The sequence below is a fragment of the Sus scrofa genome, chromosome 7 (assembly GCF_054392235.1).
Source record: "Sus scrofa isolate SSC_HxYL_T2T_F1_AM1 chromosome 7, Sscrofa_HxYL_maternal_Yorkshire_Landrace_v2.0, whole genome shotgun sequence".
Lineage (NCBI taxonomy): Eukaryota > Metazoa > Chordata > Mammalia > Artiodactyla > Suidae > Sus > Sus scrofa.
The window spans coordinates 20,138,141-20,160,324 of NC_139389.1; the positions used below are offsets into that span (position 1 = coordinate 20,138,141).

Here is a 22,184-nt window from a genome sequence, read left to right on the forward strand (position 1 = left end):
GCTGTAGCTCCGATTTGATCCCTAGCCTGGGAGAAACTTCCATATACTGCAGGTGCAGCCTTAAAAAGCAAAAAAAAAAAAAAAGTGTTGAAGTGTTCAGAGCCAGAAGACAGCAAGAGCTGCATGTGAACAGAGCTGATGCAGGGTGTGGGTACTAAGGGAACATAACTCCTCATCTCCATCTCCTGTATTCTGTTTTTTTTTTTTTTTTATGCACATATTTCAAAAGCCCAGAATGTTAACTGCATTGGGGAAGTAATAAGATCTAGTTTTTCTAAATGAAAATTTAAGCCTCCTCGCCTAGCAGAAGTCTTGCCCAGAGTCCTGAGGCCATTTGGGTGGAGATTATTCATCCATGCCTGCGATCTCTGAAGAAATGTGGAGAATAGAAATAGTGCTGGACAGGTGTGGGGGGACATGTGTGGAAAAGGGCTTCAAAGGACGGGTATCTTTCAATATTTAGCGCTTGCAGAGTTTCCAGACTTGTTCTGAGGGCGCCCGCAGTATAAAACTAGAGTCAGAGAAAGGACATTAAATGGGACCAGATTTAAGTGTCTGGAGTTAACGTGGGTTTCTTCCCCAGCTGCAGAGTAACCTGCACTTGGAAGGATTCCAGTGTAAGATGGATGAGACCATGGCCTGGAGATGTCTCAGGCGGGATGTTAACGTCAGGGGGCGATAGGACCTTGAAGGGTTCCTCTGACCTGTTTCTAAAAGGGTGACTTTGCATGTGTAAGACTAGGCCAGAGAAGTACTTGGATCTTCGGCTTTCCTCATTTCCGGATTGGGATACTCAGATTCAGAGAGGCTAAGAGAGCTCTTGGTGACAGACAGGAAGAACCCTCTGGGCTCTTCCCTGACGGCAGCTGTCATGTATACCAGGCCATCCAGGGAGCCTCTAGGAGCAGGACAGGTTTGGGGCTGGGCTCACTGGGGTTCAAATCCCAGCTCTGGCCTTCAGTCATCCTTCAGTATCTGTGGGGGATTAGTTCCTGGACCCCTTGCAGATACTGACATCCTTCCATGAATGGCATAATATTCACGTATAACTTATGCGCATCCTCACGGATTCTTTAAATCCTCTCTAAAGGATTTTTTTTTTTGTAAACTTAGAAAACCTCATACAATGTAAATGCTGTGTACCTAGTTGCTAGAATGCTGGAACTTCAAGGTTTGCTCCTTAGAACTTTCTGGAAAATTTTTTGCTCTTTCTGTTTTGGCTCCCCACAGCCTATGGAGTTCCCGGGCCAGGGATCAGATCCCAGCCACACAGTTGTGACCTGTGCTGCAGCTGCGGCGATGCTTGCTGGATCCTTAATTCACTGCACAGAACCCATATTCCTGTGCTTCAGAGACGTCGTCAATCCCATTGTGCCACAGCGGGAACTCCTGGGAAAATTATTTTTCCTCCCAAATATTTTTCATCTGCGGTTGGTTGAATCTACAGACGCGGAGCCCTCAGAGCCAGAGGGTCAGGTGTACTCTGTAACCTTCATTCCTTTCCTCAATTGAAGTAGTGGGATTGTTATGAGGATTAGGCGAAAAGAAAGCACTTGACCTCTAAGAGGTACTGAGGATCCATTCTCTCTTCTTCATGGTTAGGCTTGACATCTTTATGTTATTATTACTGAGAAGTTTTCCAAAGTCCTTCAACTCATGCCTAAGAGGTTTCATTTTTGCCTTGTTTTTCTCTTTGGATGATGTGAAACTTTAAAAGGGCATTATTTAGAGTTTCTCTATATGTAAAATCTTTACATCTTCTAGGGCATTTTGGATGAAAGATCCAACTACAGGGCTTTGAGCAATTCTTACCCACTCTGAAATTATATGATTGATTCTTTTTGAGAACGATGCCTTCTAACTTTCCTTCTCCTCCAGTGATGCCCATGGCTCATTGGTTACCATGGTAACCACACTCTAATAATCCTGTCAGGAAATACGACGTAACTATCTATCTAATCTTATTTTCCAGACCTAAAACAAGCACCCAGCTTCCTTCTAAGACTCCTTCTAGAGGGTTCAGGGCCCAAGTGTTGCTCCTCCTTGTTCTGATGTTTTATAAAACTGTACGTACTTGCAGAAGAATGTACATCATTGGGTGTTTCCTCAACTTAGAATGTTTATGGTCCTCAGCAGCCAGTATGTCACTGTGAAGGCTTATGTGATCTCATGCTCATTCTCCTATTGTTGAGGAAATTTGGGGGTAGTTTAAAAAATGCAGAATTGTGGTTTCTAGAGGATTTACATTTATTTCTGGACATAAAAGAGTCTAAGGTAATTGCTAGGATACATAGATCAAGTCAGTATTTTCACGTTTTTCAGGAGAGACTAACTTGTACAAAACACGTCTCTCCTGGCTCATGAGCCAGAGTAAGTCCGTACCTTCTCAGCAGCCTCCTACCCCTTCCTCAGCATCCCCTAATACCCCCAGGTCCCTGCTCCTGGCAAGACCCCTCCATACTGCCAGCCTCTTCATCACTTTCTGCCTTGACTATCAGGACCAGGCTCATCACACCTCTTTATCCTGTTTGTGTCAGTCACCATAGCAAGCCTGGGCTCCCAAGGCATCCCACATCTCTCCTCCCTGTGTCCTGTCCTTATTTGACTCTTTCTTTTTTAATTTAAATTTAAATCTAGGAGTTCCTGTCGGTAACGAATCCGACTAGGAACCATGAGGTTGCAGGTTTGATCCCTGGCCTTGCTCAGTGGGTTAAAGATCCAGTGTTGCCATGAGCTGTTGTGTAGGTGGAAGATGCGGGTGGCTTGGATCCCGAGTTGCTGTGGCCATGGTGTAGGCTGGCAGCTGTAGCTCCGATTTGACCCTTAGCCTGGGAATCTCCATGTGCCACAGGTGTGGCCCTAAAAAGCAAAAATAAAGAAAAAAAAATTTATTATAGTGGATTTACAGTGTTTTATTTTCTGCTATACAGCAAAGTGACCCAGTTATACATTCATTTTCTTATGTTATCTTCTCTCATGTTCCATTGCAAGTGATTGGATATACTTCCCTGTGCTATACAGCAGGATCTCATTGCTTATCCACTCCAAATGCAGTAGTTTGCACCTACTAGCCCCAAACTCCCTGTCCCATCCACTCCTTCCCCCTCCCTCTTGGCAACCACAAGTTTTTTCTCTGGGTCCCCCAGTTTGTTTCTTTTCTATAGATAGGATTAGATTAGAGACCACATATAAGTGATGCCATACGGTATTTGTCTTTCTCTTTGTGACTTGCTTCGTTTAGTATGAGAGTCTCTAGTTCCATCCATGTTGCTGCAAATGGCATTATTTTGTTCTTTTTGTATGGCTGAGTCATCATTTGACTCTTCATTTGAGTTTTCAAACTGTTGTCTCTCCCTCTGGAGCCTCATCCCTGTCCACTCTGTGCCCTTGGGGCCAGTCATCAGCCAGCCCCCAGCTTCCTGACCTTGTCTTTGAACATGTCCTTCACCTTCTTGCTTTTCTGGAAATGGGTCTCCCCGATGATACTGCTTCTCCTGCAGCCACCTGCAGTTTTTTTACTCTTACCCTTGAACCGCATTGAGGGGTGGGCTAGCATCCTCTGTGCAGTTGCTGTGCAGTATCCCCTCCTCCAGAAGGCCTCCCACTCTGTGTCTCGGGCTGTCTCTGGCCCGCTGTCCCTCTCGGAGGTTACCTGCTCTGCCACCCAGTCACCCCCGCCCCCAACACCTTCTCTGAAGATGCCTGTTTCTTGTTCGCTGCCCCTCTCTCCAACACTGCTCTTGCTGGTTCTCCCAAATCTCAGCATTCACGCCGGTCATCTTCCCAACCTTCGGCCCTCGGTTTCCCAGCCTCATCCCCTGTGAGTGTCTCCCCCGCCTTCCTCAGTAGCGCCACTCCGAGGTCATGCCCTTGACCCTGACATCGCCTCAGTTGCCTCCATAGCTCCCTCTGGCCATCCCTGTCTGACTCCCACTCCTCTCCTCCCGGCTGCCCTGGGTGGTACCTCCAGCCTCGACAGTCCTTGGACCTCCAGGTCCTTAGGTGCATTGGCTCCACCACCTCTTCATGGTTCCACTCTCACCCCAAGTGCTTCCTTCTCTCCTTACCCAGCTTGAACCCCACTTCAGCCACTGTCACTGCTGCCATCTATCCTCATCGCCCTCACCCCTCTCACAATGGATCATTCTTGCTTGACTAAGCCACAGCTCCATTTACATCCATCTCTTGCTCTGCTCCAACTCTGTACTTGGACCTGTGCAGCCCGGTGTCCCAGGACAAAACCCCACCGCCGTATGGATCGTCTCTAAGTTGATGGTCACAAATGCCCAGTGGGCCCTTGACATTGCCTGACAGTCAAGTCATGTTTCCCCCTGTCTGTTTGTTCCCTCCCCCCTTAGACAACTATCACATACTTTATACTTGCTCTTTAAATAGCCATTGTCTCCTTACTCTTAGCCACTGCCTTTTCTACTAAAAAAACTAGAAATGGTCCGAAGAGAACTTCCCCATGCCCACCCCCCTCACCTACCATCTGCTCCTGAGCCCCGGATCCTTGGGCACAGCATCCAACTCCCATCTCCTGATACCTTCTCAAGGACATTGCTCCATAAAATTTCCCCTCTCCTTCCTGTATCAGTTTTCTGCTCTCTCCTGAATTCCTACTGGCGTGTAACTTATTATTATTTTCCCCATTAAATAAGAACATCCTGTCTTGACTCTGATTTCCCCTGCAGCTACTGGCCAGTTTCTTCTCTCAGAACATGTGGAATGAGTCACCACCCCTCCCATTCTGTCCTGAACCTGTTTCAGCAGGGTTTTTACCCCTCACTCTGATGCCACTGGCTCTGCTCTTATCAGGTCATCTGCGACATTTCCTTGCCCACGCCCACCGTGGGGTCCCAGCCACCTCCTATTTCGCCTGCAGCAGCATTTGACATGGTCCAAGGGACTGCCTGGACCCACGCCTGGTTTTCCTTTGTTCTCTCCAGCTGGTCTTTCTTAGTCTTGGTCTCCTTTGCTGATTGCTCATCTCCCCAAACTCTAAGTGGAGTGTTTCAGGGCACTTGTATCTCGTCTCTATTTCCGCTCATACCTTAAAAACCATCTAAGATGAAGATTTCCACATTTTTATCTGTAGCCTGGATCTCTCAGGGACCTCAGACCCCTTTTTCTTTTTCTTTTTTTTTTTCTGTCTTTTTGCTATTTCTTTGGGCCGCTCCCGTGGCATATGGAGGTTCCCAGGCTAGGGGTCGAATCAGAGCTGTAGCCGCCGGCCTACACCAGAACCACAGCAACTCGGAATCCGAGCTGCGTCTGCAACCTACACCACAGCTCACGGCAACACCAGATCCTTAACCCCCTGAGCAAGGGCAGGGACCGAACCCGCAACCTCATGGTTCCTAGTCGGATTCGTTAACCACTGCGCCACGACGGGAACTCCCCAGACCCCTTTTTCTGACTGCCTGCTGGTCATTGATAGTTGGATGCGACTTTGATAGGCCTTTCCAACATAACATGTCCTTGGACCTCCTCAAGGGTCCTGCTGGCTGTTTCACTGAGTGATCATTTCTAGGGGATTCCTTCTGGGACATTGATTCTAGGGAATCGCACAAGAACGTGTGAACAAAAAGAGGCAAATGGAAAAAGGCAGCTTGGGGACGAAATTGCCTTGATAGTCGCTTGGATTTTGTGAGAGTTAGTATTATTAAGCATTCATGTTTTTTTGCAGGGGCGTTGTAGGATATGGGAATGGGCTTTGGAAAAGTTAAATTGGCAACAAAACCTATTGCTGATAATGCCTTTGCTAAGTGGATTTTGAGGCTATATCCTGTCAGTTTGTTCTTGGATTGTAGATTCCAGAATACTGGAATAAAAATCTACCGCTTGAATTTAAAATGACAGCAACAACAAAAACAACATAATTGTCCAAAAAGGAAATCCTACGTCTCCCCATATCTCCAGTCTGCTCCCCACCCCCACCCTGCTCGGCCCGTCTTTCCATCTCAGTGAACTTAGGTCAAAACATTGGGAGTCACTCTTGAATTATCTTTCCTCTCACATCCCATCAGCAAATCCAATAGGCTCTGCCTTCATAATATTTTCAGAATCCGTTTCTTATCACCTGACTGCTATCACCCTGGAGCAGACCACCGTAATTTTTCACTGGGATTAATGGGGTGTCCTTCTCACCGGCCTCTCTGCTTCCAGCCTGATCCCCTTTAGTTGGTTATTAGATATGCTCAGATCGTGTCCCCTCCTCTTGCCATCTCTCTCAGAGGAAAACCAAAGTCATTCCTGTGACCTGAAAGCTACTCGCAATCTAGGCGCCTGTCACTCTGACTCCACTGCTCACTTTCCCCCATGACTTTCTCCCCTTCATCCTTTTCCTCCTTGAAACACCTGCTTCCACCTCAGAGCTTTTGCGTTTGCGAGAACCCCCTTTTATTTCCATGCGGCCACGGCTACCTCACGTTTTTCCTCAAGTGGCACTTGTCCAGTGAGGGCTTTCCTGAGCACCCTTCTTAACTTTCAACACCCCTCTGCTCCTTTCTGTCCCCTTCCTCTACTTTATTATTCCTTAACATTTAGCGTAATCAAACAGGCTGTATTTTATTTACTGATTCACTCCTTGTCTCCTCCCTCCTGCTAGAATAGAAGTTCCACAGAACCAGAGGTCTTTATTCCTTTTTTTTTTTTTTTTTTTTTTAACCCCTCAAGGCTGAAACGCATAGGTTGCTTTATGATAGAGCCTCATAAATATTTGTTAAACAAGAATGACTATTTCTTGCTCTGGGCATTCTTGTGGCTTCAAGTTACTATAAATCTGTTTGCCACAAAGCACTCATAAAACTAATTATTTTATTTCATGTTTTCTATTAAGTATATTTACTATATATGTCACGTTGATTTAAGACCATAATAATAGGAAAGGCAGACAGAATGCAAATGAGAAGAGTTCCTCCAGCTTTTTATACAGGATCATTCCAGTGAGTCGCATTCATGGTTCAGCTCTCTCTATACATTTGGAAATACACTGGCTTATTTATGTGTGTATCCCGCCTTCTTGCAAAAACAAAAAAGATGGAAAGGGGGTGGTTGGAAATGTGATGATGTAAGGGTGTTGTAACCTAACACGCTGTTTCAAACGCTGGCCGATTTGAATAGACTGTACGTTATGTAGGTTAGTAATCTCATTTGCAAGAGGCACTGATCGGTGCCTTTTCTTGTGCAGTTTGCATTATTCCATGCCAAAGCTTTTGCATTTATTACTTCAGTTCTGCCTCTCTTGTTTGGATAAGAATGTCTCCAGTCCTCCGGTTATAAGTTAATTTGTATTCTAAGACCAAAAAGCTCTTGAGTACTTGGCACCTTTCTCAGTTCAAGTCCAATTAATCATAGCTACCGAAATGCAGCCATTTGCTGTCTTAGTAAAAGTTCATTGATCCCGTGCCTCACTGGTTATTGCATATATATACATTATAAAGCAAAGGACAGGACCTGTTCTGGTACATTCTGGGTTCGCCCAGTCTATCACAGAGTGAAGATTCAAGGCAATTTGTGTTTTTGTTTACGAGCAAGTTTTCTAAAACATTACATTTTAGAAATTAACCTGCTATGAAATTAACATTTTGAGTAGCGTACAGTTCTATGAGTTTTGTGGGTTTTTTTGGTGTTTTGCTTTTTGGGGCCACCTCTGCAGCATATGGAAGTTCCCAGGAGTTGAATCGGAATTACAGCTGCCGGCCTATACCACGGCCACAGCAACGAGGAATCTGAGCCGCATCTTCGACCTACACCACAGCTCATGGCAATGCTGGATCCCCCACCCACTGAGTGAGGCCAGGGATCGAACCCGCTTCCTCATAGATACTAGATGGTTTCCCAACCACTGAGCCACAATGGGAACTGCGAGTTTTTTTTTTTTTTTTTTTAAGAACATTTTATTTGAAAGTTGTTTTAGACTTACGGAAGAGTAACCAAAGTAGTTCAGAGTTCCCACGTACCTTTCCGCAGCTTTCTCTAACTTTACAACTTAAAGGTAGTAAATTTATCAAAGCCAAGAAATTAACATTGGTGCAATACTGTTATCTTAACTACTGACTTCAATTAGATTTTTATCAGTTTTTCTACTAATGTCCTTTAATTCCAGGATCCAGCCCAGGGTACAGGAAGTAGGTCAAGTTAATGCTGTAGGGGCGCTGTGAGAATTAGAGGTTTAAGGGGCTGGGTGGCTCTTGGGAGATGTCCTGATTTGGGGGTGATGAGGGCTGGTCCTGTGATTTTTTTTTTTTTTTTTTCTTTTTGGTCTGTGCCCGAGGTATGTGGAAGTTCCCAGGCCAGCAACTGAACTTGAGCCAGAGCAGCAACCCGAGCCACTGCAGTGACAACACCAGATCCTTAATCTGTGGCACCATAGGGGAACTCAGAGTGTTCCTTTGAGCTGAATTTGGCTCATGCGATGTTGGAATGTGATTTGAATTAGTTGCCAACATTTAATGATTAGGAGGTCTTCCAGAAAAATCTGTAGTTTTGGTGTCTTTTTAAGAAACTGGTAGCTCCTGCTGCCCTGGGTCTGTTCACTGACTGGGACAATTGTGTGGCCCTGAGAGGTGGCCATCCCTTCTTTATGAGCAAGTGGATTCCAGTTGATTTCAGATCTTGCCCCTCCTGACACTGCACTGGACTAAACCAGCCCATCATGCTATAGGTGAAGGTGCCCCAGGAGACGAGTGTTGCACTTTGCCTGTCCTTTCTTGCTTTCCATGCTGCTCTTGGCCTTAGAGCTTGAAGCGTATGGTTTTGGCACCTCTGGAGGGAGCAAAGATGGTGGCAGAAATGTGGTGCAGCATAAATGCTGAGTGCGCCTATGTGCATCTTCACTTGTGTCTGAAAATACCTGAGTGTGCAAACGGGCACTGCCCACCTCCCTCAAAATCTGGTTGGCAGCCACTTTCTGTTTAGCCGTACATGCTTATCTGAAATATTGTAGGAGTTGCTATGAGGGAAAACTCAGGTGATAAACATGAAAATCCAACTTTGTGACTTCTCCTGAGAGGTCAGGTGACTAGGCAATGCTGCCCACCCCCACCCCTCCCACCGTGGTCTCCTGGAATCTAGGGTTCCCCTCAGCCGAGAATGGGCTCAGCTGGTCCCTGCATTCCATTTGTGGGACCCTGTGGGCAGTGTTGGCCTTAGGTTGGAAACTGGGGACGCTCTAGTAGTTTTCCTTAAAAATTTTATCTATTTTCTTTTTAGGATCGCACCAAGTTCCCAGGCTAGGGGTTGAATTAGAGCTTTAGCTGCCAGCCTCCGCAACAGCCGCAGCAACACCAGATCTGAGCTTGTGCCTGTGACCTACACCACAGCTCACGGCAACGCCAGATCCTTAACCCAGTGAGCGAGGCCAGGGATCGAACTTGAATCCTTACGGATACTAGTCGAGTTCATGACTGCTGGGCCTCAACGGAAACGCCTCTAGTAAGCAGTTTTCTTTCCGTGTTTCTTGACGTAAGTTATTCTTGACCAGGAGTTATTTCAGTAACCCCTCCAAGTTGCTGAGGACAAAGGGAATTTGGGAGAGGGACTTTGTGGTGGTATCAGAGCTTAGGCATGCTGAAAGTTGCTTATCTCATTTTGTCTTCTGTCCCCTCCTCCTGGACACACTGTCAGTTCCTTCCCTTTGGGTGACCTAAGGTTTGCTGATGCTATCAGCACAGAGTTCTGCTCAGGAGTATTTTTGTTAGAACAGCTTGAAGCACAGCGTTTAAAGACCGGAGTGGAAGCGGCAGTGGTGGAATTTCAGGCAGTGTCTGGGTGGGGTCCCTGTAACCTCATCCCAGGCACGTATACATACAGATGCAAGAGAGAGTTCTCTCTTCCGGTCATCAGAGAAACATGAGGCTAATGGGTGAAGGGGTTTTGCACGTATGTGTCACTCTCAGGGTGTGTGTCTGTGTGGCCCAGCTCTGTGGCTGTGAGTTGATATGGAGCTGCCAAGCCCTTGGCATGTGACAGTTTGAACTGAGTTGTTCTGTGAATGTAAAATACATACTGGATTTCAGACTATGAAAGAAAGAAGGTGAAATGTCTCGGTAATGATTTTTCTATGGATTACATGTTTGAGGGATAACTATTTTGGATTGTTTGGTTAAATAGTTAATTTCCTCCCTCTTTGTTTTTACTTTGAAAAATGTGGCTGCAAGAAACGGTCAACTTGCAGGAGTTCCCGCTGTGGCAAAGAGGGTTAAGAACCTGACTGCAGTGGCTCAGGTCACTGTGGAGGTGAGGGTTCCACCCCGTCTGGCGCAGTGGGTTAAGGGATCTGGTGTTGCTGCAGCTAGGGCAGGGGTTTAATCCCTGGCTGGGAATTGATGCTCTGGGTGTGGACTTAAAACGACCCCCCCCCCCAAAAAAAAAACCCCCTGCAGCCACAACTCCTGTTTCTGTTCGATGGAGCAGCTCTAGATTCTGCTGTATTTGACGGCAAAAAAGGGTGAGCAGGCGTTCCCATCATGGCTTAGTGGTTAACGAACCTGACTAGGAACCATGAGGTTGTGGGTTCGATCCCTGCCCTTGCTCAGTGGGTTAAGGATCCAGTGTTGCTGTGAGCTGTGGTGTAGGTCTCAGACTTGGCTCGGATCCGGAGTTGCTGTGGCTGTGGCCGGTGGCTACAGTTATGATTGGACCCCAGCCTGGGAACTTCCATATGCCGCAGGTGCAGCCCTAGAAAAGACAAAAAGACCAAAAAAAAAAAAAAAAAAAGAGGTGAGCAGCATATTTTCCAGGCCTTGAGCAGCATATTTTCCAGGCCTTGGTAAAGTCAAGTTCAGAGAACAAATGTGGACAGACTGGGATGGCAAATTGTTTTCATAACTTTTGGCATTAATTAAAGGTGTACTTTGCTGCTCACTGCAGTGTATTTGGTGCATTTAGTTGGATATTACGTTGCATTCTTGCTTGTTTAGTTGCACCTGTGTGTGATCCTGTAGCACAGTGGTTAAGAGCACAGGACTTGGAAGTTGGACAGGTACTAGTTGGAATTGAAGCTTTTCTACTCTGCCCCTTGGATCAATTATTTAACCTCCTGAGCTGCAGAGCCCTACCCTGTAAAAAGGGACAATGGTGACCCAACCTATTTTGTGAAAATTAAGGAAAAATGACACGTGTGAAATGCCCAGTGTAATATTGAGGAAGTATTGTTAGTACAATACATGATATTTATTCTTGTTTTAATTACCCCTGGTAGTATGAAAAAAAAAAAAAACCCTAGTTTTATCACTTTTGTGTGCTAGGCGTAGGGCTGCCCCACAAATCAGAAAGACAGCACCCTTTTGCTTACGTGATATGATGGTGGATCTGCAAGAAAACATTTCTAAATGGATTTTTTGTTTGTTCCTTTCATGGCAACATTGTTTATTTTTAAAAATCGTAAGTGGATCAGTATTTTTTGTCGAGGCTCAGTATTTATTGAAGCTCAGCAGTGCACTCACGGACAGGTACTCTGTTTTTGTTTGTTTGTTTTTGTCTTTTTAGGGCCGCATCCTTGGCATATGGAGGTTCCCAGGCTAGGGATCGAATCAGAGCTGCACCGCAGATTTGGTGGCCTATACCACAGCCACAGCAACGCAGGATCTGAGCCGCATCTGTGACCTATACCACAGCTCACCATGACACCGGATCCTCAACCCACTGATCGAAGCCAGGGATCAAACCTGTGTCCTCATGGATGCTAGTCAGGTTGGTTTCTGCTAGCCAGGAACTCCCAGGTCCTCTGTTTTAGAAAGTATTGGACACCTTGCATTTTTACTGAAGCTGGCCGCATATGTCGTGGGTAGAATAGAAAGTCATCTTCACATCATTTCCTAAGAGTTCCCAGGGGACTGGACCAGTGAGGATGGGTGGAGTGACCAAAACCATGCCCTGGGGACCTGGTCTCTCCCTTTGTTGGTTGTCCAGTGCACACAGGGGTACTTTGTGGTTTTCTGGTTTTTGTTTTTTTTTTTTTAATGTAAGGCTAAGTTTTCCACATCTTCAAACTGTGCCTTATGGAACTTATTAAACTTAATGGAAGATTAAGGTGTATAACCCTGGGGAGCATCTGTAGGCGTTAACTGCTAGAGAAACCGTGAATGGGAAGCAGGGTACTAGGAAGAATTGGTAGTTCTGTGTGTGCTTTATCCCTTATCCTTTGATCATAAAAGAACTGGGACCCAGAATCCAGGCATTTGCAATGTAGAAGGCCCATTGGTGGCCTGCTTGTAGATAAAAATGCCTAGATTGGAAAAATTGTTAAAAGCTCATCGATTTTCCCTGAAATCAATGAAAGATACCCACATTAATCAGTCATTCTCTGGCTCAAATCCATGTCTCTTGTGCTACAAAGGCAAGTCTTGCATCTCTCGCTTTTTTCCACAGATTGGCTTTGCTTGGCAGTAACTTTTCCAAGGATAAATAAGCTCCTCCTGCATGGCTCTCCATTAGCTGTGGACAGGCTTGTTACATGTAAATAAATTACTTAGCTGGTACATGGAGAAATGCTTTGCAAGTTACAACTCCTGTATCCTATATAAGCCCTCCTGTTAACTTGACCATGGCCACTGGCCAGGAAAAAATCATCCACAGATTGCAGCCAACCCTCCTGCCACCACCTCTTGGTATTTATGGATGGTGCTTTCATGGTGGTCCTCCCGCCATCCCGCTTGGATCCCAGCCAGTAACTCATGGCCATCAAGAACCTGACTTTCCCCGCCAACTCTGGGCTCTGGTTGTCCTGCTCAGAATATCACAGCCACTCTCCAGCAGGGATCCTCTGACTCCTGATAGATGGTCCTTCTCTCTGAAATCTTATTATACGAATTAGTGTATCATATCATAGCTATATACTAACAAGTACAAGAGAAACTAGCAACTGATTGTTTACTGTGTACCAAATCCTCTTGTAATTGATTTGCTTTCATTTGATCCTCTCAACAACCTTAGGAGAGAGATGTTGCTTTTTATCCCCATTATGCAGATGGTGAAACTGAGGTGCAGAGAGGTGGATGACTTAATCCATTCACAGACTTGACGGCATCAGAACCCAGGCCTGTAGAAGAGTAGCCTACAGGCTATGCTCACTCTACAATTTCTGCTTAGGTTGTTTTCCTTCTTTCCAGCCACTTGTCTAAGTATTTCAAGTCTTCAAATGCAAGTTCTACTCTGAAGTGACATTTTCAGTAAGGACTCCAGGCTACACTCTTCTGTGTTTTCATCCCTCCTGATCTGGACCAACTGAGAGATGTCTTACTTGTCTCCATGCCTTTTATATCTGTTTCTTTCTTTCTTTCCTTCTTTTTTTTTTTTTTTTTTTTTTAAATTGTCTTTCCAGGGCTGCGCCTGTGGCATATGGAGGTTCCCAGGCTAGGGGTCTAATCAGAGCTGTAGCTGCCGGGCTACACCACAGTCACAGCAACACGAGATCCGAGATGCGTCCGAAACCTACACCACGGCTCATGGCAACGCCAGATCCTTAACCCACTGAGAGAGGCCAGGGATTGAACCCGCATCCTCACGGTTCCTAGTCGTATTCGTTAACCACTGAGCCATGACGGGAACTGGTTTAAGCCTTTTATTTATAATGTATCTTTTTTTTCCCCCTTCTGATTGTTTCTTGGGCATTTATCTTGATTTGGCGAATTTTATTGTCAGTACTTCCAAGGTAGGGGCACTTCATAAGTTTCTCTTAAATTTTCCAAGGAGCTTAGCACCATGTGAGTGGACTCATTCAAAAACCTTTAAGAAATGGGTTTAGAGCCTTTGGGGCAGACTGCTGGTTGATTTGACTACCTGTTCATCTTAGCCTATGGAGAGGCGATGAGCCTAAGAGTGGTTCTCATCCAGGGGTGATTCTGCCCTCCAGAGGACATGTGGCAGTGTCTGGAGACTCTTTTTTTTTTTTTTTTTTTTTTTTCTTTTTTAGGGCTGCACCTGCAGCATATGGAAGTTCCCAGGCTAGGGGTCAATCAGAGCTATAGCTGGCAGCCTATGCCATAGCCACAGCAACACAATCCAAGCTGTCTGTGACCTACACCATAGCTCCCAGTAATGCTGCCAGATCCCCAACCCACTGAGCAGAGCCAGGGATTGAACCCACATCCTGATGGATACTAGTCAGGTTCATCACCACTGTGCCACAGTGGAGACTCCTTTGGAGACTTTTTTGATTATCATAGCTGGGGTTGGGGTGCTAGGGGCATGTATGGGTAGAGGTCAGGGCTGCTGGTAAATGTCCTGTAAGACACAGGCTGGTCCTCGGTGACAGAGTTATCTGGCTCCCAGTGTCCTTAGGACTGAGGCTGAAAAACCCTGGTTAAGAGATAGCCATGTAATAAATCTGGCCAACTAAATACAAGCAGAATCCACAAGGGCTTTCTGTGAAAGTTGTGTTCTTCTGAGACAGGAGCTGTCCCTTGCTGTTTTTAGCACCTTCTGCCATCAGCACAGGTTTGAGCCGAGGGGTAGGGTGTCCTTCTTGTGCCAAAGAGGTAACAACATGAGGATAAAAGTCAACCCACTGAGGACGGTGGGGTGAAAAGATAGAATGTTTGGGTTTTCTCTTATTCGCAGTCAAATACATTTGTCACTATTTTATCACAGAAACTTGAGTTGGGAAGGGCCTAAATCCAGCATCTCACAGAATTGAGAACTTCTACTCCAGCACTGCCAGTGACAGCATTCGCTGCTTGAGAAAGTCATATATCGTTGGTGATTGTTCATCATCCCGGAGTTCCCTCTCACTTTGAAATCTGACTCCCGAAACTTCTACCAGGGCCCTAATTTTATGCTCGGAATAAGAGTCTCCCCGCTGCTTTCATAGATGTCCAAGGAAAGTCATCCTGAGTAATGTAGCAGGTCCACTGACAGACACTCTCTTCCAGATATTCTGGAGGCCTGTAGATCTAAGCATGAGACCCTCTTCCTGGGACCAGTCTTCAGGGCTGGAATCCGAAGGCAGGGCTGTTGGTAAGAGGATGTCGCCTTTGGGGCCCCTAAGCCATTTGGTTTTCTACATCGACCTTGAGAATCAGTGCAGATGTCCTGCATGCTTTCGATGTCATGACTCCTTGAATGAGCCCAGGAAGGAACTCTCGGGGGCTTGAGGAGCCCCTTGTGGTCTGCTTGGACAAGATGCCAGGCATCTGCCACTCTCGCCATTTCCTTTGTCTTCTGTCCAGTCTGCATACATAAGTAAGTGTGGCAAAATCTTTTTTTTTTTTTTTTTTTTTGTCTTTTTGCCATTTCTTGGGCTGCTCCCTCAGCACATGGAGGTTCCCAGGCTAGGGGTCTAATTGGAGCTGTAGCCACTGGCCTACGCCAGAGCCACAGCAATGCAGGATCTGAGCCATGTCTGCAACCTACAGCACAGGTCACGGCAACGCCGGATCCTTAACCCACTGAGTGAGGCCAGGGATCGAACCCACAACCTCATGGTTCCTGGTCGGATTCGTTAACCACTGAGCCACGACAGGAACTCCCTTTTTTTTTTTTTAAGGGCCACACCCACAGCATATGGAAGTTCCCAGGCTAAAGGTCGAATTATTGGAGCTGTTGGATCCTTAACCCACTGAGTGAGGCCATGAGGACACAGGACCTGTGTCCTCATGGATCCCAGTTTTGTTCGTTACTGCTGAGCTGCTGTGGGAGCTCCCTCACTATCTTTTTTTTTTAATTAAAAAAATTATGGTAAAGAACATGTAAAATTTATCATCCTCTTTTGAGATGTGTATATGATTCACTGGTGTTAAGTATATTCACACCATTGTGCAACAGATCTCCAGAACTTTCTCACCTTGTCTGTTGAATTTCATGGTGACGTAGGGTGAGACATGTCTTTACTGTGTATTTTTTTCATCTACCGTTTGCCTGGCTGCTTGTCCCTCTGCTACAAAAAATGCTCCTACTGAGGCTAATATAATACAGGAAAGAGGCTCCTCTGGCTGGACTTGCCCTCCCTGTAGGACCGCCGGGCCAGAGAGTCAGTGAATTTGCCCAAGTTGTCCTACAGGCTTGACAGACTCCCTCGCTGGAAAGCAGAGATGGGGTTTAAAAAAATCAGAGACTTGTTTTAAAGAGAAGGAAAGTTTCAAGGCAGCAAGTATTCTCAGTTGCTAGGCTATAAACCACACCAGATAACTCAGCTGAAAATACTCTGGGTTGAGCTCAAGGCCCCAGCATGGAAAGATGCATTGGGTGGTTCTTCCCGGCACTTTGCCCCCTTCTGTATCCCATATGGTAGCTGCCCTAGTTCTGAACGCCCCCTGGCAGCCATGCCCTTGTCTTGCTGGGCCTGAATCACAGGTGTTGGGTGCTGTTTAATTTTGAGTTAATTGGCCTTATTGCTGCCAGACTCTTGTGTGGTTTCTTGCATTCGTGAATGAGTCATTAAGGTGTGTTTACCAGGCAGGCATCCTGGCAATCTGTGGTCTGTCCAGCTGACCTTTTTTTTTTTTTTTTTTCTTTTTTAGAAGGATGCTGTTTGTGCAGGCTTTCATAAGTGATGGTGGGAAAAATGGAATCCTCTTTGGGCTTCCTTTAACTGCAGCCTTTTCTTCTAGCTCTTTGCAGGTGTGTTAGTGCCTTACTTTAGAATGGCCATTTTGGTGGGATTATCTGTCAGAGTAGGCCGGAAGCTGTGTTCTGAGATATAACAGAAGCTCTTATATTATTTTTGTAGCCACCTGCCAGCGTTGAGCAAAGTTGGTTAGTAGATAAATTTTCCCCAGCAGGACTCACCTCTAGAAGAAACCAAATTAAATTGGATAATTGGTATTTCTTGCTTGGGGCAATTGTTGTCAGGTTCTGTTTCCTTTTTGTACAATTGAGAAAGCACTTGAAATTTCAGGGTCACAGATATGTGTCAAAAAACTCACAACAGTCTGAAAGCACATAGGTATTCGTGGTTTATTATTCTAATTATTTAATGCTTAATAAGGTGTGCGAAGCTGTCACTTACTGTCTGTCCTAGGTGGGGGTAAGTTTCCCAGCTCAGAGTAAACAACCTGTAATTAGGTGGTTAATGAAATAAGAAGCTCCAACTACTTTAAGTTGACGTGCCTTTCTAACAAGTGGGTGGTACATGAAATGAAGGCCCACGAAGTTCAAGTTTATTCCCTAGGGACGGCCTGTTGTGTGTTATGGTGGGCACATTGTTTTTGGTGGAATGTTATGGATGCTTCAGATTTCTAGGTGTGATCATTTCAGAGCTTGAAATCACACACTTCATGACTTATGCTAGGGCGGGATGAATCTTCTTTGTTAAATTGAGCTGGTTGTAAGCTTTTAACCCTCAAACTTGAACCACTTTGTCTTGTTCACGGTTTTGTCCATATAAGGAGTATCAACAGTACCTTATAGGCACTTACAAAAGAGCTTTTTGGTAATAAAATAACATTGGTTTAGAATAAAATTTAACCACATCAGTGCATAGGACAGCGATTTCTGAACTAAATTATGAACCCAATTTAGGGTGCGTCTTGGCTGTTGGCTAAAAAAATCAGTAATGTCGTCTTGGTTCTGACTTTCCTTCCATGACATAAAAGACAGATTTCATTTTGGGGTGAAGCGTTGTTATTTTCTTATACTTTTATTTCTGGTTAAATTAGACAGCGGAAACAAAGAGGGGGTATGAAGGTAGGAGAGGTATTATTTTACAGTGATAGGTAAAAAGATAGGATTTTCTATTTTCCGAGGGTTATGCATATGCTAGAAATAAGAAGTACAAGCTAGAAAATTAATCATATAACTCATTACCTATTAAACATTACACCCTGTGTAAAGCACATCAAAGGTATAAAGTTGGGACATACAGAGCCAGTCTGTACACCCCAGTGATGGTTGGGTCATACTGAGTCCGCATCATAAGGAAAGTCAGTATGAGTAATCTCTAGCTGCTTACATGAGACTATAAATGTCCAAGGCCAGTCCTCTAGCAAACAGTGGCCGTGTGTACCTTGCATTTCTGAGAAAGAATGCCAGGAAATGCACTGCAAAACAACGGAACTTCGTGGATAAGCAATTTAAGAAATATGACTCAAGGAGGGGCCAAAGATCTGAAGAGCCATCATGTGTTAGTCATGTGCATTTTGTGAATACTGGCTTTGTGCTGAGAAAACTCTTCGTATGTATGTATTGTATGGTCATGGTGGCCAAGAATACTGATTGTTTCACCCAGTTGGGGAAGCCAACTGTGGATGTATAATCATGCCAGGTTTGATTTGTTCTGTGCTGGGTGTGCATTTATTGATGGGATCGGGGTTTGTCCTTTGCTGCCAGCGTGGGCTGTGGGTGTCATGGTCGCAGGCTTCTTGGGTACCATAAAGAGAAGGCTCCCTCCTCCTGGGCAGAAATCTGCAAATGCTGCTGGGGGCTAAGATGCTCCCAGACTGGCCAGAACAGGAAGCTGGAAGGACTTGGACCTGCTGATTTGTGCCGTTCAGTTCTGCTGCTGGAAGGCTCTCGTGGGCTCACCAGTGAGCTCGTGTTTCACACCCCATGGCAGGGCAGGCTGCTTTCTCAGACACACGCTTCTCTGGTTGCTGGCTTTCCCCGGGCTCGCTGAGGCCTTTTCTGCCTGGCCAGGAGGCCCTCCTGGCAGATTTGCCGCTGGACTCAGGAAGGCAGAAGCATCAGCCATTAGGCTGGCCAGGCGCTCAGAGATAAACATGATAATGCTCAGCAGAGCGAGACTGGAGACTGGAGGCAGGCCCTCAGCCTCTGGGCGTGTGGGTTGTGTGGGTTTGCGTTTGGAATAGAGGAGGCGCTCTGACCCAGCAGGCCCTGTGCTCCGCTGGCATGCTGATTTTTCCTTTTCCTGACGCTGGGTTTGCTTTCTCTAGACTACTGCAGCAGAGCAACCCCAGTAGGAAGCATCTCCTGGGTGGGTCCTGATGTGCCCAGTGGGGGGACCAGGAAGCCCACCTGGAGCTTTTGCTCATTTCTGAAAGCCCTGAGTCTGGCCCTTCCCTTAGGGGTATTTGGGCCACTTGTCTCCCACTCTGTAAATGGCATCTTTGGCCAAGTCTGGCTGAATGTCTTACTCTTTTACAAAAACAAAAACACTTCTTTCTCTCTTTCTTTCTTTCTTTCTTTTTTTTTTTTTTTAAGAGCAAAAGCACTTCTTTTTTAAATGAAAAAAGTTTACCTTGCTTTTGAACCTGGCTTTATTTTATTTTGGTGTTTTTTTTTTTTTTTTCTTAAAGGGCTGTACCTATACCTGCAGCATATGGAAGTTCCCAGGCTAGGGCTTGAATTGGAGCTACAGATGCTGGCCTATGCCACAGCCACAGCAACTCCACAGCTCACAGCAACATCGGATCCCTAACCCACTGAGCAAGGCCAGGGATTGAACCCGCGTCCTCATGGATACTTGTTGGGTCTTTAACCCACTGAGCCACAACAGGAACTCCTAGTTTATTTTTTTAAATGAGAGTTGCAGGAGTTCCCGTCGTGGCGCAGTGGTTAACGAATCCGACTAGGAACCATGAGGTTGCGGGTTCGATCCCTGCCCTTGCTCAGTGGGTTAAGGATCCGGCGTTGCCGTGAGCTGTGGTGTAGGTTGCAGATGCGGCTCGGATCCCGCGTTGCTGTGGCTCTGGCGTAGGCCAATGGCTACAGCTCCGATTGGACCCCTAGCCTGGGAACCTCCATATGCCGCGGAAGCGGCCCAAGAAATAGCTAAAAAGACAAAAAAAAAAAAAAAAAAAAAAAAAAAAAAAAAAAAAATGAGAGTTGCAGTGTTTATTTCATTTTCTCTCTCTCTCTCTTTTTGCTTTTTTGCTGCACCCACAAGCCTGTGGAGTTCCCAGGCCAGGGATTGAACCTGCCCCACAATAGTGACCAGAGCCACAATGGTGAAGACACAGGGGCCTTAACCCGCTAGACCATCAGAGAACTCCCCGAACCTGGCTTTATTAACCCTGATGAACTTAGGCAGGTTAAGGGTGAAAGGGAGCACTTGGGCTGCAGTCAGGGCTGTCACTGTGCAGGTGCATCAGTGTCCAAATGGGGACCTCCAGATTAGATGACGGGCCGCTCGAGGGGCAGGGGGAGCAGGGTGCCACAGAGCAGTCACTGTTCATTGTCCTCCCACTTAGGTGATTTTAAAAACTGTGCGGCATTTAAACTTGTATTAACAGGACATTGGATTAGGGACAGAGGGCCTCGGCTTTCCCTCTTTCCATCAGTGCTAAAAGGAGTTTAGGCAATTCACTCCTCCCTGCATTCATGAATGGGGGATGGAAAGAGACAACCTTTTTCCCGTTGAAACTGGGAAAAGAACATCTTACAGTGAGGGGTGAGAATATAAATGATGCCTGGGATTAGCAGAGGCAAATTATTAGTGTAGGATGGATAAAAAGCAAGGTCCTACTATATATAGCACAGGGCACTGTATTCAGTATCCTGTGGTAAACCATAATGAAAAAGTATGAAAAAGAATATGTATGTATATGTATAACTGAGTTGCTTTGCTGTACAGCAGAAATTAATAGAACAGTATAAATAGGCTATACTTCAATAAAATTAAAAAACACAAGATACCTAAGCTCCTTGTAAGAATATTTCCATTGACCATTAGGGGGCTTCAATTATTCAGCAGGCAGACTTAGACATTTTCTGTTGACTATTTTATCGCCCATTCATTTAGTCTGGGGGTGGGGGTCCTGAGTTCTGGATGCACACTGGGGTCTCTGCTAAACCAGAGGTACTTTTAAAAATTGTTTTGTCAATTTCAGCTTATCGATTGGAAAATATTTTTTCAACAAAATACTTATTTTTATTTTTTTATTTTTTTGCCATTATATTTTCTGGGCCAACAAGAAGAGAAGGCTGAGACAGCTGAGGCAAAAGCTGTAGTCACAAGGGGAGGTGTGTCCTGTGATGCTGCAGGGGGACCGCTGAGAAGGCAGAGTGGAGGCCAGATTGACACCTGTCAGTTCCCATCTTTAGGCAGAAGATGTGTGTAATTGAGCTAATTTTGAAGTGTGTGTTCCTCAAGTGCTTGGTGTATTTTTTAAAAAAGCCCTCATATTTCTTATGCATGATTCTGATGAATTTCATCCATTTGAAATGATTCTGATTAATTCCTTTTAACTTTCCAATTGGTTTATGGTTCTTCCAGTTGAGTATGGCTTATTTCTAGAAATGGTAATGTGTAGTTGTAAGGCAGTGTCTTGGGCCTTGAGGGACCCATGAATTAAGTGAAGCTCAGTTTTGATACCTTTGACCCCCCCCCCCCCTTTTTCATTTTCTCTTTGCCCCTCCCTAGGATTCAAGGTCTTTACCTTTCTCCTGCCCTCATCCAAGCCTGACCTCAGCAAACTCTGACATTTGAAATACATTGAAGCTGAAGTCGCCTTCATGAAGTGACAAATTTAACTTGTTCCCTCTCCCAGGAATAACTGCAGTTAACATTTTTTCCTTATTTTAGGTGTGAAAGGCCCTATATCCTCCTGATGAAATTTCAGGACCTATAGTTTTGAGTCCGGATTTTTTTAGTTGTGACCTTATTCCTTATAATCATACCACATTGTAAATTGCTTATTTATTTATTTGCCTTTTAGGGCCGCATCTGAGGCACATGGGGGTTCCCAGGCTAGGGGTCTAATCAGAACTGTAGCTGCTGGCCTACACCACAGCCATAGCAACGCAGGACACGAGCTATGTCTGCAACCTATACCATAGCTCACAGCAACGCCGGATCCTAAACCCACTGAGTGAGGCCAGGGATCGAACCTGCAACCTCAGGGTTACTAGTTGGATTCGTTTCTGCTGCACCACAATGGGAACTCTAGTAAATGTCTGTTTTAGTTGTGGGTGGCTGCCACGCAGGAGACACGTTTCTGAGGAACTTTCAGAAAGTAGCACTTTTGTTTTCTCAGCTAAGTGAGCGAGTTTAAAAAACAGGAAATGCTGGGAGTTCCCATAGCTGCGTGGTAGTGAACCCGACTAGTATCCATGAGGACGCCGGTTCAATCCGTGGCCTCACTCAGTGGGTTAAGGATCCAGTGTTGCCGTGAGCTGTGGTGTAGGTTGCAGATGAGGCTTGGATCCCGAGTTGCTGTGGCTGTGGTGTAGGCTGGCAGCTGCAGTTCCAATTTGACCCCTAGCCTGGGAACATGCATATGCTGTGGGTGCAGCCATAAAAAACAAGACAAAACAAAACTGAAAACCAACCAAAAAACCACAAC

The 22,184-nt window shown here is 45.6% G+C and overlaps 1 protein-coding gene and 2 long non-coding RNA genes across 27 annotated transcripts in view; 2 read left to right on the top strand and 1 right to left on the bottom strand.

Annotated features, from left to right (window-relative positions):
* LOC102166094 (uncharacterized) overlaps nt 1–22,184 on the bottom strand; it is a 154,249-nt gene that overhangs the window by 96,444 nt on the left and 35,621 nt on the right.
* Nucleotides 1–22,184, top strand: part of CARMIL1 (capping protein regulator and myosin 1 linker 1) — a 317,278-nt gene that overhangs the window by 57,193 nt on the left and 237,901 nt on the right. The window lies entirely within an intron of this gene.
* Nucleotides 15,435–20,420, top strand: LOC146401235 (uncharacterized). Its single transcript, XR_014809763.1, has 2 exons — nt 15,435–19,434; nt 19,732–20,420. It is a non-coding gene; the product is annotated as an uncharacterized LOC146401235 (long non-coding RNA).